Source organism: Perca flavescens, chromosome 5 (genome assembly GCF_004354835.1).
Source record: "Perca flavescens isolate YP-PL-M2 chromosome 5, PFLA_1.0, whole genome shotgun sequence".
NCBI classification, from domain to species: Eukaryota; Metazoa; Chordata; class Actinopteri; order Perciformes; family Percidae; genus Perca; species Perca flavescens.
Window position 1 is genome coordinate 32,656,498 of NC_041335.1, and position 20,283 is coordinate 32,676,780.

The following is a 20,283-nucleotide window of genomic DNA, read 5'->3' on the forward strand; positions in this document are numbered from 1 at the left end:
CTTGTTTAATCCTGAACTCAAGAAATTTACTCAAAAACACATTTAGCAAGAAGGATCCAGATTATTTACTTGGCAAAGGTAAATGATACACTTTCAAATATATGTTGTGCAGTCTTCACAATTTACTCAAGTAAAAGCAGAGAAGTATACTCAATTACTGTAAATATATTTAAAGGTACAATGCAGAATGGTCCTTTTCATAGTATATTAGTTTATTGTATTATTAGTGAGGCATTAACACACAATGGCATGTTCTGTGAGCTGAAAAAGCAACAATACATTTCTGAATATGATCAAATTTAGTCTCTGATTGGAGTTGGCCTGGTTATTTTACTGGCATAAAGACCAATTATGCCAATAAAATAGCCCAACACTTCCTCTGTCACATCCACTACAATAATAGTTGGAGAAATATTAGCAGTTTACACCCCGGGCCATTCTTCAGGTGGCCCATTTGACATTTACGAGTACTCTCAGACCTTCACTTTCCCAAAATCTGGCTCCAGACTGTGGCCATTGTTTTTATAAATGGTCCATTTGAATAAAATAAGGGCTCTTTGTTAAACAAGTCCCGGCCTGAAATAGCTTCCCACAACTTTTTTAAAGGTTGCAGACCTCCCTGTTTCCTCCCATTACTCATCCACTGACCCCCCAGTACTGCTTTAGTTCAGAGGAGTTTGAACAAGACCCACTGCTGGCTAATCTATTATGTGTCTTTTTAATTTAATCTTATTTGGAATTAAAGCGTAACTCTCGCCAAAATGCAACCTAGGGTCTTTTTGTGAATGTACCTGAGTCATTTAAAAGCATATTTAGGACGAAAGCGCCACTTTTAAGATTTACCGTATTTTCGTTTTTCGGTCAAATGGCCTTTTGAATGGGAGCGCTAGGGGCAATTTTATGCTAGCCTCAAAATAGCTATTTTTAAAACACGGAGAAGGCTCGACACAACATGAAACTATGGTCCTAGTATCACCAGGGGCTCTACACCTTAACGTAAGCATTGACAACATTGTTTGTGTACACAGAGTTTACTAAAAAGAGAGGTTTTGAAAAACTCACCGTAGCTCTTGTTTCCAGCCGCAGCCATTTCATCAGTCAAAAACAATCGTTATCCAAATGCGAATGAACGGACTCCATAGGAGGAAATGTCATTCTTATAAGAGGCTCCTTTTTCAACTACAAGGTCAATATTGTTTTTCAATAACGACAAAAAACCGAATTATCCGTGCATTTATATGGAACTAAGCTTTAGGAGCTTTCTGTCTTTACTGTCCTCCCTGTTATGTTGCATTCGGAAATCGATTGTTTTTGACTGATAAAATGGCTGTGGCTGGAAACAACAAGAGCTACAGTGAGTTGTTCAAAACCCTTCTTTTTAGTTAACTCTGGGTACACAAACAGTGTTGTCAACGCTTTTGTTAAGGTGGAGAGCCCCTGGTGATACTTCGAGCAAAGTTTCATGTTGTGTCGAGCCTTGTGGCTAGCATAAAAGTGCCCCTATCACTCCCATTCAAAACGCCATTTGACCGAAAAACGAAAATACGGTAAATCTTAAAAGTGGCGCTTCCGTTCTAAGTATGCTTTTAAAAGAAAGTTGGACTTTGGTACATTCACAAAAAGGCCCTAGGTTGCATTTTAGCGAGAGTTAGGCTTTAACTAGTATTGGCTTCCAGTAAATTAGATCCTATATCCTTCCTGAAGATGTATATTTTAAGACTGAGTGTGTTTTTATTTTCATATACTGTACATCAGACAGTGAGTATGTTTCCAAAGAGCCTGTGCAGCTAAATATAAATCACTTACGGCTGTATTCTCTTTTTCTGTATGCTGACAGTGTTAACCTGCAGGTTGTGGATGGATGCATGTGGACTGGAAGTGGGGTTGAAGGCCACAGTGGATGGATTATCTAATGGAAGTACAGGGGAATGGATGATCTGATGCACATTGGCAGATGTGCTGTTGGATGGATGCACACCTGGGAAGTGGAGAGATTAAACGGGTGGATGGAGAGATCTGTCAGTGCATCTATAAAAAGTGTGTATTGTCTCTGCTTGAACATCACAAACACACACGTGAGTCTCAGGAGTCAAACAGCAGTTCCATTGTGTGTGCTGTTGGGTGGCTTCTCTGCACTGACGGAGGTTTTAGTCACACAAATGTTTCCCTGAGGCAGAAAAGATCTCATTGGTTCGGTTTAAACTTCGGCAAATAAAACAACAACTACAGATTACAGTTTCTCTGACTAATTTGGGCTTCAGATGAACTCACAAGATGCCGTGGTGAAATGTTCTGCTACTTCATGTTTCTAGTGCACTACATAAATAAATAATAATACATCAGATTTATATAGCGCTTTTCCTCAAAGTCCTCAAAGACGCTTTACATAGGATACAAATAAAAACGAGCAGTAAACATTTAATAAAGACAGTAAGAGTAAGATTGCAAGCCAGATAAAAAAATTGGAGGGTGGGGGATATGCTGGGGAATGCAAGTCTGAAGAGGTGTGTTTTGAGGTCTTTTTTGAATGCTGACAGTGTGGGGGCATTTTTGATGTGATTAGTGATTGATTGTGTTTCACGGAGAGGTCACTCCTGGGGTAGTCTACATCGGCGACGTTCCACTTCTGGGATTGTTCAGGTGCCTCCAGAAATTCCGCCAGATGTCCGTTACCTTTCCGCTTTTTTTCGTGTTGCCATTCTAACCTCCGGTGGATTTCTGAGGACTATGGTTAACTGCTCCTCAGATCTCTGCAGGGTAAATCCAGACAGCTAGCTAGACTATCTGTCTAATCGGAGTTTTCTGTTGCACGACTAAAACAACCTTTGAACGTACACATGTTCCACCAAAACAAGTTCCTTCCCGAGGGAGCGCGTTTTTTCCCGGAATGCTGAGTGGACTAGCCAGACCCTCCTCCGCAGTGCTGTGAAGGAAGGTCTGGCAATGCAAGGTCCTTAAATTAAATCCACATTTCCTTCACTTGCTTCCCTTCCTCGCATCTTAGTCCGTCCCACCGAGGAAGCATGGGAGCGAGATGAGGAAATCATGCAAGGAGAGAGGAAACAAGGACATTTTTTAAAGGGATGAGATGTCCGTTCCATTCAGAGATCCCTCCTCGGGGCATTTTTTTGTTGGGCTTTTCCGCCTTTAATGGATAGGACAGCTAGGCGAAAAAGGGGAGAGAGAGAGACAGAGGGAAGACATGCAGGAAATTGTCACAGGTCGGACTCAAACCCTGGACCTCTGCATCGAGGAATAAGCCTCTCAGTATATGTGCGCCTGCTCTACCCACTGAGCCAACCTGGCCACCAGGATCAAGAGCTTTGAGGCGGCCTTCACAAAGGAGGACCAGAACAACTTCCGGTTCAAGCGAGGAAGCGAGGAGTGAGGATATATCAAATAAGAGACTTGGGATCCACCCCAGGTTTGGCGCTTGGGGGAAACATGGTATACTGTACAGCCTGAACTATTTCTTTAAGATGAGTGGAGGTTCAGTTGCCTGACCTTAAATATATTTTTCTGGCTGCAGTCTTGGTCAACCTGACACTGTTTAACATGTCCTCACAATCCCTCGATTTAAACTACCCCCTCACAGTCAAAGTCAACACACTGGAGACAGACACACAACACAAACAACATTATATCAGTACAAGCATTAATCGGTCAGAGATGATTATTTAAAACCAAAAATTATTTTCACTCTATTTATTCTGTAACTAAAAAGTTGATTTTGGGTTGGAGAAGTCCCCGTGGATTCTCTGTAACAAATGTATCTGTTATGGAATCCATAAATCAAGTACAAATAACGTGGAATGGAAATAATATACATCAGTCAGACTAAATATATAAAGATTGGACATAAACCATGATGAAGAATATGATGTATACAAGGAGACATCATTTCTCTGCAGCTTTGTTTACTCAGATTTAACGGATTGTGTAAAAACAGGCAGTTTGTTCATTCTAGTGGTTTCTGGGACACAAGTTCAATCTGAGGCCAAGTTCCATGAGTGGATCAGCTGAGAAAAAATGTCTTCTGTCAAACTTTTCAGGATGATACTTTATTCAATTTTAAACAAGAGTCCCAAATCCACACTAATCCTTTTTTTGAGAGATTATTTTGTGGCCCTTATTTTATAGTCAGTGTAGATAGACGGACAGGAAACATGAGGAGAGAGAAGGGTATGCAACAAGGGTCCCCTGACCAGGAGTCGAACCATGGACGTTGCAGTTATTTTGATTTATTTTTATATTTAACCAGGAAGTCCCTTGAGATGGAAACATCTTCATCTCTTTCCCGAGCGAGACCTAGCCTAGACAGCACACCACTTACAGCTTCAACAGAAATAAAACACAACAAATAGAATCATCAAACACACAAGGAAGATACTAAATCTGGCTCAAATAACTCAGTTGCATTTTTCAGTTACATGAACCTTTATAATGGATTTACAGATTATACTAGATTATTAAAACATAGTATACTCTGCATATTATTCCAAGTCCAGGGAGCAAAGTAGGAGAAGGTTTCTCCCAGCTCAGTGCAAAACCTGCTGGTAAGGACTCGTTCCTGGTGGAACGAAGCTTTTTGTCTGTGAAGAAGACTCCCGACTGGACTATACAGGAGACTACACATATAATATAAAATGAAGTTGTCTGTGTAGCATGCTACACAGACAGACTTTTTCATCACGCAGCAGTACACGAATGTACCACAGGGCGCAAAGAAAAGTGCAAAGACTAACCACAAAATAAATATTAACCCTTGTCTTTCCGTCGACCATGCAACTTTTTGTTTTTCTGGGTCAAAATGTTAACGTTTTTGATGTCTTTTTCGACACCTTTGTTGCTTTTCCACTGATGTTTTTGTCACTTTTTTCAAAGTTTTTTTCTGCACCTTTTGACGTTTTTTTTTTTTTTTTCCCACGTTTTTTTAAGCTTTCCCCAACATTTTTGACACTTTTTTCAACGTTCTTTTATAAAAATGTTTTTCAAATGCTATTAAATTGAATACAACTTGTGAAGAGCGTTGTAGGGGGTCATCCACGTTATTTCTTTTAAAAATTTGGTTGAAAGAAACCCAAATTTCTGATAAAGAAACTTTTTGAAAATGGGTCAGATTTGACCCGAGGTCAACAGGAGGGTTAACAGTTTGCCCTTTTACTGGAACATGGAGCAGGAGCCCCAGGGAAGAGATGGCCATTACCTGGCTGAGAATAGGACATACAGGATTAAACCAAATACACATAGAATAGGCAAAACACCCGACTGGACTATACACACACTGTAACTAACTGGAAACTGTCAAACACGTCGGCCTAATGAGAGATTACAACAGGTATAATGAAGACAAAAAGGAGTTCATATCAAGACTAATTGATGAAAAACACATTATTAGGCCTACATTGGGGAATCTGCTAGAAAAGACAGCATGGGAAGTATGCAGCCTTCTAATTATTTACTTATGAGTAACAGGAATAATAGAGAGAATTTAGTTTACATGGCGAGTATTCAAATCGACAAAAAAACAACACAAACGTGAAATGGACACGAAGAAAACACCGAAACTGAGTGAATAAAAAAAAAAAAGCAGTAGTAGAAGAGATAAATAACGTAACATAACTGGTGTCTGTTTCACAAAGAGGATAGAAAGATTTATGGAGCTGATACTTTGCTGCAGAGCACCTGTCGGACACCTGTACAGGTAAGTGTGACTGTCGCAGTGTTTCTAACGATGCCAGCCTGCTTGTTGTTGAATTGTTGACACTGAGTGAACTGTGTGTTGGATGCTGGTTGTGTTGGTTGTTACAGGTGTGTGTGTTTACAGCTGTTATTCTTGGCTTGTCATGGTGCTCTTTTTGCGAGGATCTGTACCAAACAAAGATTTTTTTTCTTTAGTCTGTAGGATAGGATTTGTAGTCTGGGATGTCTCCGCAGAAACACAATAGCATACATAATTTGCCTTAACCAAATATTGCCCTATCTTTTTAGATAAAACAGATGTTGAAAACGTTCTGTGTGTCAGTTAGACTTGTGCTTTGACATGAGATGCTGAGGGGTGAAGCAGTGGTTGGGAATGAGAATGGGCTGCACACACTGCGCGCTGTTATTGGCTGGTTACACACCCACGTAGGGCCAAAAGGCTCTTTGTAACCGCCCAGAAACGTCCCTCTCACAGCAAAATAATACAAAAAGAGAAAATCCAGGCAGAGGGCAGGGTCTCTGCAGATAGGCCTACAGACACCACCACACACCTCTAGTGGGTCATTAGTGATGATTGAGAGGGCTTACTTTCCATACATTCTTTTTTGAGGAAAGCACTGCATATTGTATCTTCAAAAAAAGGTGTTTTGTAAAACGAGTCGGGTCTGTACGTTTGACGATCTTTTCATCTGCATCTTTTCTTAACAGCTGCCCCCTTCATTAAACATTTTAACAAAAAAGTTTTATTTTTAGTAGTTAATTGTACATTTTACTCCCTGATCTCGTCCTTACCTCTTTTTCCACTCACCTGTTTGCCTTGCTGTTCACTGCAGCCGTGATGGATAGATGCTAGTTGCTCATTGACAACATTTAAAGAGGCTGCTGTATCCTTCTTTCCATCATTACAATCTTCCTCTTTTTCCTTCCCTTCTCTCCGTTTTTCCCTCCTGCAGTCTTACGCACCAATAACAATGATCACATCTCAATCATTTCATTTCATTTCAAACTCATTCTGGCGCCGAACTGAACATATTTATAAGCCTGAGCCTCAATGAATCGACTGTATGGGGTAATTAAAGGTTGTGAAAACTATGAGATTGTTCTCTCGTTAATCCTGTTGGAAACTCTGAAATGAAAAGCTTTGAAATGGAATCAAATTGGCAGACAAAAGTGCCAACAGTGTGTGGAGATTTAGGTACACATGTACAGTCTTGCATGCAAACCCACTGTGCATAACATGCATACAGTATGAACACATGCCGACACACGTGATCACTACACGCTCGCTAAAGAAAGTGACAAAAAACGCACTCAAAATGCACACACACACACACACACACACACACACACACTCACACCTACCTCCTCCTTCCCTCGCTGCACACTTCAGCTATGCTAATTGAGAAAATCAGTCATGTAAGGGGGAAATTGCTGAGGTTTTTCTGATCTGCTATCTGTCAGTGCGCTAAGCTGTGAAGCGTCATTAAACAAATATAAAATCCACCGCCACTTTTTTTTCCCTGCTCCCATTAGCACACACAGCATTCCTTAATCGCAATCCTGAGATGAATTCAAGAGGCAAGGAATATAATTAAAAGCTTTTTTTATTAGCACTCGTCTGCCAGCTGTGTGTGTGTGTGTGTGTGTGTGTGTGTTGGTGCGTTGCATGCTGTTAGTGCAGGCCCTCGTTCATCTGATTGTAATGTGGGAATCTTTCCAGGGAGCCATTAGTTGAAACGCCTGTTTTGGGAAAGTGTGTACAGGGAGTCAGCTAATCTACAGCCCTCTATTTAAACAATGGAATGTAATTATAATAAGTTAAGTTATTATGACGGTTGGGTGAGCAGCTTACAGCCACATTGGGCCTCTTGTGTTGGAGCAGAACCTCAATGTATTTAGGATTGAGTTACTCACAGGGAATCAAACACCAACCTTGAAAGTACACAGATATATTTTCTCTCTCTCTCACTCCTGGCCTACTTGGTACTAGGTCTCCTGGTGTCCTATGATACAGACAGAGATCAATTCTGGATTTGAATTCTGAGAACTGGACAGTTTTAATCGGCAAATCGATTTTTTAAGCCCAGCCCTACTCAGGACACTCTTTATTTTCTCTTATTTTATTTATTTTTTTACATTTCATGTTGTATTTTTTAAATTTGTGATTCTTTACTTATTGGGGATGGTTGTAAGACTTTTTGTTTCAGCACCTATAACTCACTGAATTTCTGTATTACTAGGGTGACCAGATTTAAACACACACGTTTTTTAACGTGAACATGTGCCAGCCCAGGTCAGACATAGACACAGACCTATTAGACACAATTTTGCCAACAGGACACGTAGGCCTACTGCTCACAACATAATGGGATATCTCAGCTAATATTCATGAATTTTCTTGGTATGTAGACTACATATTTTTTATTGCATGGCACTACACACCTTACAGTAAGGGTACATGAATTATGAATTCATGCATGAATTAATTCATGATTTGTGCATTACTTCATTCCTTTATATCTTATTAATCATCAGGAATTGACATGAGTTCATAGCCTCTCATTCATGACCTCATGCATGAACAACACATAACTAAAGCATTAGGTAAGGTGGCTACATCATTATGCACAAGTTGTGTTCAAATCAGAATTTGCGCAGTGAGGACCAAATTGTTTTGCAGAAAAATAAATAATCATGATCATGCTTAATAGTTCATAATGATGTGCCCACGTACCTAATGCTTTAGTTGTGTTGTTCATGTAGGAGGTCACGAATGACAGACTATGAAAAGGTCAATTCCTGATGATTCATGGGATATTAAGGAATGCAGTAACACATAAATCATTAATTACATAATGCATAATAATACATAGGCCTACATCAATTAATGATAATTCATGTACCCTCAAGTGTTACCAGTGTCATTCTAACCAACAACACACACACACACACACACACACACACACACACACACACACACACACACACACACACACACACAAATGTAATCTCATTTAATAGAGCAGATAGCTTCCCTATTGGAAACATTAATTCTCAAAAATCAATTTGTTGGCTGAAAGCCTACTGTGAAACAGGTGTCAGCAAAATTGGCCCGTGTGATTAGTAGCGTCTTTAAGGTGGGAATGGTCATACGGTTCCTCTCGTCAGTCAATGTGTTGTTCATGAGCGAAAAGGCGTTAAATCGATTTTATCGATTAACTAAAATGTGTAGTTAATGTCAATTTGTTAAAATGAAAATCGGTTTTCTCCTTAACATCCGCCGACGCTCCCCTCTGGCCTCCCGTAGTTCCGAACGGGCTCAGCCCTCCACCCGCGCGTTTGCCATAGATACACAAACAACATGACAGCGACAGTTAGTTAGTTTCTTAACTAGTCATTTCATTGCTTACATAACCGTAATCTCCGCCAAAATGACCGGCAGCTCGCGGTGCTCTGTCCCCGGCTGAGAGTCACCTATTCTCGGATAACTGAACCACCAGCTACCGCTGACCTGACGGAGCACCATGCGGAGCACCAGAGCCGGTGTCGAGGAACTCTGTTGCGGCTCAACACATCTACTAAATGCCGCTGAAACGACGAGAAGCACAACAGCTTTATCTTACGCATCCGTTTTGTTGTTGTTGAATATACAGCATAATTATATAATTTTGTCTTTAGGCACCAAAAAAAAAACAATGGTAGGGAAAACACTCAAACCAATTTATATTTCCACACAATTGGCATGAATAATCATAATGGTATACATGGCGGGATTTTTTTTTTTTTTTAGGCCATATCGCACAGCCGTAGCTCAACGGGAGCGTTGGTGCCTGGTAGACACATGGCGAACTGACAAAGGAGACCTACATTTTTGAACGGAATCTCCCTGCTTTTGAGATGCGCGAACATTTTCACCGAGCGCTCGTCCGCTGACTTTCCAGCGGACCTGTGAATTGAGAATGCCCAGGCATGTAACTTCTGATTTAGTTAGGAGCTGGATGTACAAGGTTGCAAGACAGTAGATTTCTTTTGGCTCACGCCCGGCCAACTATAGGTTTCTAAAGGTAAAGGTAAAGGTACTTTATTTGTCACATACACGTACATGTAGTGAAATTCATTATCTGCATTTAACCCATCCCTCAAGGGAGCAGTGGGCAGCCAATCACAGCGCCCGGGGACCAACTCCAGATCTGAGCCAGTGCTTTGATCAAGGGCACTGACTGGAGAACCTAGTCCTTCTGCTGCAGTAGGCGCACACACATTGAACAGGCAGGCATGTAAAGTTCAACAAAAACAGTGTGTGAATTGTGAAACCGTAGTAGTGGAAAACAAGGCAATAAATTCAAAACACTTTAATCAAATGGTCTGCACATTCCTGTGTAATCTCTCATGGACTTTCCCAGACAGTTTAACAGACAGCGGCCTACGCAGTATTGGGGGGGGTTTGTTGTTAACTTGCTTAACTTATCACACGTCTGTCTTTCATCCAACTAGTGACCTAACCCAATTCTGAACCACCTCTCTATCTTTAAACTAAAGGAGAAATGGCACAATTTGATAACCTCGACTCTCTCCATTATCCCATTAGCTGGGGAGAAAAATGTGGAATGTGTACTGTATAGCTCCATGGTATGGTGTAACATTTGCAGATGATATTGACCACATTACCTACAGCCTATATGGAAACAACAATAAATCACAGAGAAGTTCTGTTAAAACACACAAAAAGGGTTTTAGACGGGGTGGCCTCTGGCTCACCCAGTAATATCGTTCACCCCATGTTGGCTGAGACCTGCAGCAGCGCGGGTTTGAATCCGACCTGCTGCCCTTTGCTGCGTGTCGTCCGCCATTTCTCTCCCCCTTTCATGTCTAGCCACAGTCATTATATAAATATTAAAGGGAAACTCCAAAAAAAAATCCAGCCTAATAAAAAAAAGGGCTTTAGACTTTATTTTTGCAAAGAAAAGCGGCAATATGTATGTGCTGCATTAAACCCGACTGGTTCGCCGTGCTGTGTTCTATGGCTTGATCCACAGGGGAACATTACTCAGCTGATGCATACAATATAATATACAATTGTTTGATCATACTAGGGCCGACTATTTGTTTCTGTTCCATGTTATTGACCTGTATGAGAGCTAGGGCTGCAACTTTTCATCGTGGAATGATCTGTTGATTGTTTTCTCGATTAGTTGTTTGGTCAATAAGATGTCAGCAAATGGTGAAAAATGTCGATCAGTGTTTTCCAAAGCCCAAGATGACGTCCTCAAATGTCTTGTTTAAAGCTGCTGTAGGTAGGATTGCAAAGATCCAGCACTTAGCCTTTTTTTTATTATTACCTGCTTCATCTGGTTCTACTGGAACATAGAGTCAGTTTCAGCAAGTGTGGGTTGATTTTGATTTGATTTCCTTCCTTTCATTGGACTGCCCTGCATTAGTAAACCAAGGTCTTAGTAACATGTATCCAGTTCACTTAACTGGATTTAATCTACTTTTAACATAGTTCACGTGTTGAATTATGTTTTTCATGAACCTTACTCTGAGTGTTGGATTAGCATTTTTGAGGTATTTAATTAAAGCTTACTCTGACATACTAGACAAGAAAACTGCATTTAGCAATATTACTTAGTATGATTTTGGTTCATTTTGGTAAAATTTAAGGTCTTGATATTTCATAATCCATGAGTGCCTAATAATCATTCAGTGTATTGATTGCTTTCACTAAGGTTTCACTCATATATCACCCACCGGGTTGTGAAATGTGATTCTGTTAAGTGATTTACTCATAGGAATCAGTCACTATGTTTAGATGTATTTTCATTGATTTTTATATATGTTCAACAGTGTGGAATTGGGTTGAGTAAAACCTTGTTTACTACTGTAACTGAAAAGCACCATTGCAATTCATACCTATCCTTCTATAAACTGCATGTTGTGTGTTATTGTTGGCAAGCAACCATTATCATTATCTCCAAGGACGGAGCTTGTCTATCCAACGTATCATAACAGATATAGCAGGTGCCGGTTGTCTGATTAAAAAACAAGTTAAAGTCTCCCCTTCAGGGAGGAGTTTTAATACACTGTATATAAGCTTCATGTATGACATAGTTCTTGGCACACTCAGCCTGACCATGATCAAAGATTGAATGTTGACTGTTATAATGCTACTACTGCCAACACGCGTGGGATGCAAGCTATTATTCGAGCGATTACGACGAGTCCAGTGTCCAGCGGTGTTATCAGCCTTACCGGCATGCACATGCCCAGTGTACGTCAACCTTTCTATGAGCAGAGCACACACTTTAAAACCTCAATATGACAATGTCGATCATGTTCATTTAATTGTGGAAAGCCAAAATCCGGCTGCATCCAGCTCCAGCCGACCAGGAAACAGCAACGCTGCAAGACAACACAAAACATAACAACAAACCACAACACACGCAAGCACTGGCAGAGGCCCTGAGGCCGTCACCGTGCTGCGCCAAAAAAAAAAATCATGTTTTTACACAGTTATGAGACAGAAGCCTATAAACAGTGTGAACTTGGAGTCCCATATGTACAACCCTGGGGGAAAAAACACCAGAGGGCAGTCAACAGCACAGCACAGAGAAAATAGAAAGAATCCTGAAAAGCTACAGCATACAGTGGCCGATTAGCACTACTCTAGCTGTTAGCAGTTCACTCACTAGTTGTTCACCAACTATAGTCCTTTGAGTATCACTACGTCGCCAAGCTTCTAGACTTTAGATATTTTGCGAAAATATGCAGATTTTGGTGCCACTTTCTGGTGATGTATAACACGACCATCATAATAAGTCCAAAGTTCATATTGTTTTACTTCATAGAAACCAGACAGCTAACTATAAATTGAGGAACCTGTGTGTGTGTGTGTGTGTGTGTGTGTGTGTCTCCCATACTTGCTGTACAGCAGCGGGGGCTACATCCCTAGACGGCTCATTGATTGCAGTTCACTGGCACTGCTATAATACCAACGGAGAGCCCAAGCATGTCTTCGCAGTGGACGACAGGTGTCGTGCCAAAAAGTTATCAGTTATCAAAAAACTGATTGCTGTCTACCCTACATGCAAATGATGAAATGAATCCTACACAAACCCATGTTAGATAAACTTCCAGGTTCATGGGCTCTCCAGCGCGCTGTTTCGTTGCTGACGGTTGCGCCCATTTCTCTGGCCGCTCTGCGCGCTGTAGTGGCTGAGCCCGGCTCCCTGCTTCACCCGCCCGGGCCACCCCGCTCGCTTCCCTTGATGTGTGATACACGGATGTTGCCGCACCTGACTGAACCGTGCTTATAGTTAGATAAAGTTGTGAAGAGAAAAACCAACCAAGCAATCGGCCCGTTTTGAACAAGCACACGCTTTAAAAGGGCACTGCACTAGTTCAGTAAATTAAGTTTTATTACATGTGAGTGTCTCTACTAAACGTCCTTCCTGCTTACATGCGAATGGGCTGTATTTAAATCCCAATACGCATTTAAAATGACCAACACATTGCCACCGGTCAGTTTTCCTTCCTACCCTCACCTATGGTCATGAAGGCTGGGTCATGACCGAAAGAACGAGATCCAGGGTACAAGCGGCCGAAATGGGTTTCCTCAGGAGGGTGGCTGGCGTCTCCCTTAGAGATAGGGTGAGAAGCTCAGTCATCCGTGAGGAGCTCGGAGTAGAGCCGCTGCTCCTTTGCGTCGAAAGGAGCCAGTTGAGGTGGTTCGGGCATCTGGTAAGGATGCCCCCTGGGCGCCTCCCTAGGGAGGTGTTCCAGGCACGTCCAGCTGGGAGGAGGCCTCGGGGAAGACCCAGGACTAGGTGGAGGGATTATATCTCCAACCTGGCCTGGGAACGCCTCGGGATCCCCCAGTCGGAGCTGGTTAATGTTGCTCGGGAAAGGGAAGTTTGGGGTCCCCTGCTGGAGCTGCTACCCCCGCAACCCAATACCGGATAAGCGGACGAAGATGGATGGATGGAACACATTGCCACCAACATATACAGTAGTTCTTCATCAGGGTCAAATGCTGACAAAGATCTTTTTAGAAACAGTGTCCCTAACATTATATACTGTAGCAACATTTTAAAGACCAAGCTTCCAGCACCACCTATTTCACAAAAATGTGTGAATATCATTTTGTTTTTGGTTGAGACGGCACAGACCTCACCAGTAGGAAAGTAGTAGGATATTGTTTTTGAAAAGATGCTTTTCTGGTGTGTGTGTGTGTGTGTGTGTGTGTGTGTGTGTGTGTGTGTGTGTGTGTGTGTGTGTGTGTGTGTGTGTGTGTGTGTGTGTGTGTGTGTGTGTGTGTGTGTGTGTGTGTGTGTGTGTGTGTGTGTGTGTGCAGCAGTATCTCAGCACCTCTCTGTGTGATTACAGCTGGCAGAATATTTAAAGTTGCAAAGCAGTGACTCTGGCTATACCTGCCTCGGTGAATCACTGCAGCTTATTGTAATGAGGAGGTGAATGCTGGTGTGGTAGGTCACTGTCACACTCTCAACAGGATGAACCCACTCATTTATTTTGATTCACTTTCAGTCAACCAGGTTGACAGCAAATATAATTCCCATGTTGTACATGTTTTTATACATGTTGAGACTTAAACGTGTGTAAGTAAGGTTTTTAAAATCACACAAGAGGGTAAGCAATGCTTCAGTTTTTGGTTCTGGCGTCTAGCTGGTAAACAAATTGGATTGATCAACAGTTACTTTGATTTTTAAGCTTTTAAAATGATAAAAAGTTGTCTGATTTGCCATTTTTAGCAGTTGAACTGCCTGAAAAGGTCTTTTTAAAGGAACACTGGAGATGACTGTTTAACTGCTGCCTCCTGCTCTGATTAGTCTTGTGCCTGTTTGTTCAGTTAAACTGCATCAATAACAGGCTGTAAGAAACAATATCAAGGATTGAAGGAAGACGTCAGAAACAAGAGAGTAGTTTGGTTTCAGACCTCTGGATTACTGGCCACATCTCAGAGTAGGCGAGTTAATGATTTATGGTCTAAAAATCCCATAGACGAGATAGAGGATATACGTGAGTCACTACTGGTTTAGTTACAGGAGAATAAACACCCTGCCAATAAACGCTAAGGCGCTCCGGCGTTGCACGGGGGTGTGGGAGTGTCACTGAAGTGGCCCATTTGTGTGACATCCTGTTGTGTGTATTTCACAATAATTGTTTCCCGTCAGACTATTTTCATGGTCTTCAACCACGCCCCCCTTAATATAAATGGGTCCTTGATGGAAAGGGGGGACACCTTCAATTACCTTGGTGTCCACATCATCGAAGGGTCTGACCTGGGCACTGCATACTGACTCAGTGGTGAGAAAGGAGAGGCAGAGACTGTTTCACCTCAGATGCTTGAGAAAAGCTCCTCAAATACCAAGGAATTTCTATTCCTGCATCACCGAGAGAGCCCTGACGGCGAACATCACTGCCTGGTACGGCAACAGCACCGAACAGGACCCAGAAGGCCGTGCAGAGAGTGGTTCGTTCGGCTGAACGTACAATAGGCTATACCCTACCAGGGATGTCATGAGACCCGGTACTTCGGTACCAAGTAGGTACCAAAATTCTGAAAACGTGACGGTACTTGTTTTTCTACAGTACCGTTGGTACCAAGAGGATGCAATTCTTTCTGACCTGATGGGGCCAGTATACGCCCACAAGTGTTCTAGTCTGCCGCTAATTGCTGGAGAAGAAGAAGAATGCCCACTAGCACAGTAAAACAGAGTGCTTCATCCCAAACAGAAAGTAAAGTCTGTTTCTCTGTAATAAAACAACATTATTATTATTTACTTTTTCACATTGGTATCGACTTTGGTATCGAATATCGTGTTCGTTTGGTGGCATGGATACCAACTACTAGATTTTTAGTATCATGACATCCCAATAAAGGCAGCTTTATTTATATAGCACATTTCAGCAACAGGGCAATTCAAAGTGCTTTACATAAAACATTAAAGAGCAGTTAGAAAACAATTAAAAAAACAATAATAAACAAATTAAAAACATTAAAAGACAAGAATAAAATTGATAGTGCAGTATAAGAATAAAAGTTACAGTGCAGTATAAGAAATTAAAGTTAATAAAATAGATTATTTAAAGAAAAGCAACATCAAAAAGATAGGTCTTTAGCTTAGATTTAAAAGAACTGAGAGTTGGAGCGGACCTACAGGTTTCTGGGAGTTTGTTCCAGATATGTGGAGCATAAAAACTGAACGCTGCTTCCCCCTGTTTAGTTCTGACTCTGGGGACAACAAGTAGACCTGTCCCAGACCACCTGAGAGGTCTGGGTGGGTCATAATGTAGTAGCAGATCAGAAATGTATTTTGGCCCTAAACCGTTTAGTGATTTATAAACCAGTAAAAGTATTTTGAAATCAATTCTTTGAGGCACTGGAAGCCAGTGTAGAGACTTCAGTACTGGACTGATGTGATCCACTTTCTTGGTTTTAGTGAGGACTCGAGCAGCAGCGTTTTGAATCAGCTGCAGTTGTCTGATTGATTTTTTAGGGAGACCTGTAAAGACACCATTACAATAGTCAAGTCTACTGAAGATAAAAGCATGGACAAGTTTTTCCAGATCCTGCTGAGACATAAGCCCTTTAACCCTTGATATATTTTTAAGGTGATAATAGGCTGATTTTTTAATTATGTTAATGTGGCTTTTAAAATTTAGGTCTGAGTCCATGACTACACCAAGATTTCTTGCTTTGTCTGTTGTTTTTAACATTGTCGTTTGAAGCTGAGCGCTGACTTTCAATCGTTCCTCTTTTGCTCCAAAACAACCACCTCCGTTTTTTCTTCATTTAATTTAAGAAAGTTCTGGCACATCCAATCATTAATCTGTTCAATGCACATATTTAATTGTTGTATTGGGCTATAGTTCCCTGGCGATAAGGTTATGTAAATTTTTGTCGTCATCCGCATAACTATGGTAACTTATTTTGTTGTTTTCCATAATCTGAGCCAGTGGAAGCATGTAGATGTTGAACAGAAGAGGCCCCAGAACTGAGCCTTGGGGAACTCCGCACGTCATATTTGTATGCTCAGATGTATAATTACCTATAGACACAAAGTAGTCCCTATTCTTTAAATAGGATTCAAACCACTTTAGTACTGAGACAGAAAGACCAACCCAGTTTTCCAATCGGTCAAGCAATATGTCATGGTCTACCGTATCAAATGCAGCACTGAGATCAAGTAATACTAAGACTGAAATTTTGCCACTATCTGTGTTTAAGTGGATGTCATTATAAACTTTAACAAGAGCTGCCTCAGTGCTGTGGTGTGGTCGAAAACCTGACTGGAAGGCATCAAAACTGTTGTTTAGCGATAAGAAAAGGTTGATTTGTTGAAAAAACACTTTTTCTATGATTTTACTTAAAAATGGAAGGTTTGATATTGGCCTATAGTTGCTCATTAGTGTCATGTCTAGATTGTTCTTTTTTAGGAGTGGCTTGATGACTGCCGTTTTCAGGGCCTGTGGGAAGATACCTGAGAGCAGAGATGTGTTTACAATCTGTAGAAGATCAGAAGCCAAACAATTTGAAACATTTTTGAAAACACCCGTTGGTAGAATATCAAGGCAACACACACACACCCCAACATAATTGGGACTTTTCCCTTTAAAGTGCTCATATTATGCTTTTTGGCTTTTCCCCTTTCCTTTATTGTGTTATATATCTTTTTTTGCACATTATAAATTTACAAAGTGAAAAAACCCAAAGTCCACCCAATCTTCCAGAGAAAACACTGTTCACAAACTGCTCCAAACAGTTCTATTGTATGCCAGACTTTACTTCCGTGACGAACGTACGTCACTTTGTAACACACGTTATAATGTTCGCCTAGCTGCAAGTGTGGCACGCCCTCATACGCTGCCACTGACTAGCTAGCAGTACTTACTGCGCATGTGCGACTCCCAACAAAGATGGAATAGAAGTGAGATGCCTCACTCTGTAGCTAAAACAGAGAGCTCAACACACAGGGTGAAAAGAGGAGCTGCAGCAACAAAAATATGATGTTCTATTAAACCACATAAAACTATTCTGGTATAACCTCTAAATACAATTATGAACCTGAAAATGAGCATAATATGAGCACTTTAACACCACTGGCTTGATTTGTCACTTTTCTTCTTCTATTAGTCAGTATTGACATTTTCCAAATCTTGCTTTAACCTAAACAGAATTTAGATGCTAAATGATGAAATTGCATGAAAAACTAAATGTGGTGAACAAAGTTGGTCCTGAGGGTTGTGCATTGTCTTCACTTAGATAAAAAGGTTTATCCTCTGTATGCTGGCATTTAAAGACATCTCAGGGTGCTTTCACACCAGTTCACTTTATGTCGTCCGGCCAAACATGAAGTCATAGGACTGACTTGATTGGACAATTTTGGTGTTGTCATTATGCATTTTTGTGATTTGGTAACATGACAAGCCAAATGGTTTGTTACACAGAAGCATCTGAGAAGCCATCTGTGGAAAAGTGCCTACCCTGCCTAAAGGAAATATTACACCCGCTACTGCAAAAGAAAAAGGCAAAGACAATCATTAAAAATTACATTTACATTACATTGGTAATGTAACTGGAATTGTACCTTGATTTCATGTGACAAATAAAATAGATTGATTTATTGTTTATCGTCGTGTTCCAGCTCTAAACTGAAACCCTATGATGTTCACATAGGCATATACTAGATGTCTTTTGCATCATCTTACACACATTTCCCCCAAACGTTCAGCCTGACATAAATAGTATTTTTGGATTTGTAGACATCCCAGATCAGTGAGTTTAAACAAAGTTTGGCGCCACAGCAGAAATTTGCACTGACTCATCCACCAGTGGGGTTTAAACTTGAAAAGATTTATGTCATAGTTAGAACACTGCTCATTTTACCTTTTGTATCCTTCAGATACTGGATTGAAAATAACCAAAAGCAACCACTTGCCCTTACCCAAAACGCTTGTCATATTGTACATCGCCCAAATGTTTGTCTTTGAGCAAAATTATGTTATAAAGTAAACACCGTACATATGAAACTCAACTGTGGCAGAATCTAATCATGTGTGGAGCTTCTGAAACTGAACATCCTGTGCTTCCTGAATTAAACAGTGGTTTGTAAAACAGCATCATCTGTCAACGTGACATATTTTCTCTGTGGTCTGACACAGGCTGCAGCCTCCTGTAATGGCGTCCTGTGTGTCTGGGGCCTGTTAATGTATGTCTGTTGACCGCGAGGACACCGTGTTGGTCGTGCAGACTCGGGTTGTAAAAGATAATCGCTCATGGCACCAGGCAGGCTTCCCCCTAATGAACCATGTGACCGAAGTTAATTCAATTTGGACAGAAGCTCTCGTTGGTCACAGCCTTTCTCTGGAAAAAAAAAAACAGTGGGGGGGAAGATACCCGAGAGTGTAATTTATGAACACATTAAAGATGTGTTAGTGCATGAATTATGAATGAACCTGTCGGGTCGTGAACCATGCACAATAGAATCGACCAGTATGTTTTACCGAGTGTTCACACAGCCGTCCCCTGTGATTTCAGACTGTACGAGGGAACTGACATTTTTCTTCTAAGGAACTATCCGTGATCTAAATGTAAAAGACAGCTTGACAGGTCTTTTGTTCAGACACAAGAAAACAACCCAACTGTTATTAATGTTTTCTGATACACTTTTAAAAGTTTGATGTTACTAAACTAAAAATACTCCCCTCTGATTGGTTAATCGTCTATGGAGATGCCTCAAACAGCGGCCAGTAGTTTAACCAAATCATTGCATAGGGTATGATTTAAGATGTTTTACTTTGAAAGGGAAGAAAAGGAAAAAAGGCTTTCATTACGGAAGAATTTTGTATCATATGTAAAATTATTCAGAAGGAACAGACAGGAATTATGGATATGAAAATATTGGAGAAAGGGATGATTTAAATCTTTTTAGAGTATACACTCCAGGGATGTCCTGATCAAGATTTATTGGTCCCAATCCTGACCCGAGTCCTGAAATATAGATTTTCTGTCCAATTTTGTTTTATTTTTACAATAATGAAAATATGATCAATGTGGCTTCTGTACTTTTTTTCTCTGTATTTGTTGGGTAATATAACAGTGACATAGCCACCTGGCCTTCCTAGAAATGTGTTTTACATTTGTGGTGTTGGGTTTAAAGCCCTTGAGGGCTAAACAAAAAATGCCTGAACACAGTGGTCTTCATGGGGAACATGAAACAGCTGATTGTCAACCTATGAATTTCACTTTCTTATGAAGTCTAATAATACCAAAGTCATCCTTCAGCAAACTTATATAACTAAGAGCCCTTTTAGCTGTTCTTCTGCAGACACTCTGAGCCTCAGGTATTCTCTGTGACAGCCTCGGCTTGAGGGCTGTTGGGATGTTCATATCTTGTCTGCTTCTCTCGAACCGCGGCATCACAAGCTCTCCTTTCCCAACGGTCGGTCACAAGGTGGCTTTCCCCGCCGGCCGGCCTGCCTGCTGTTTACTCAGAGCTGCGGCGTGGTGACGTCGGTAACACGGTGGAGGTGCTGATGTCTGCGTTCATGTTAACATATCTT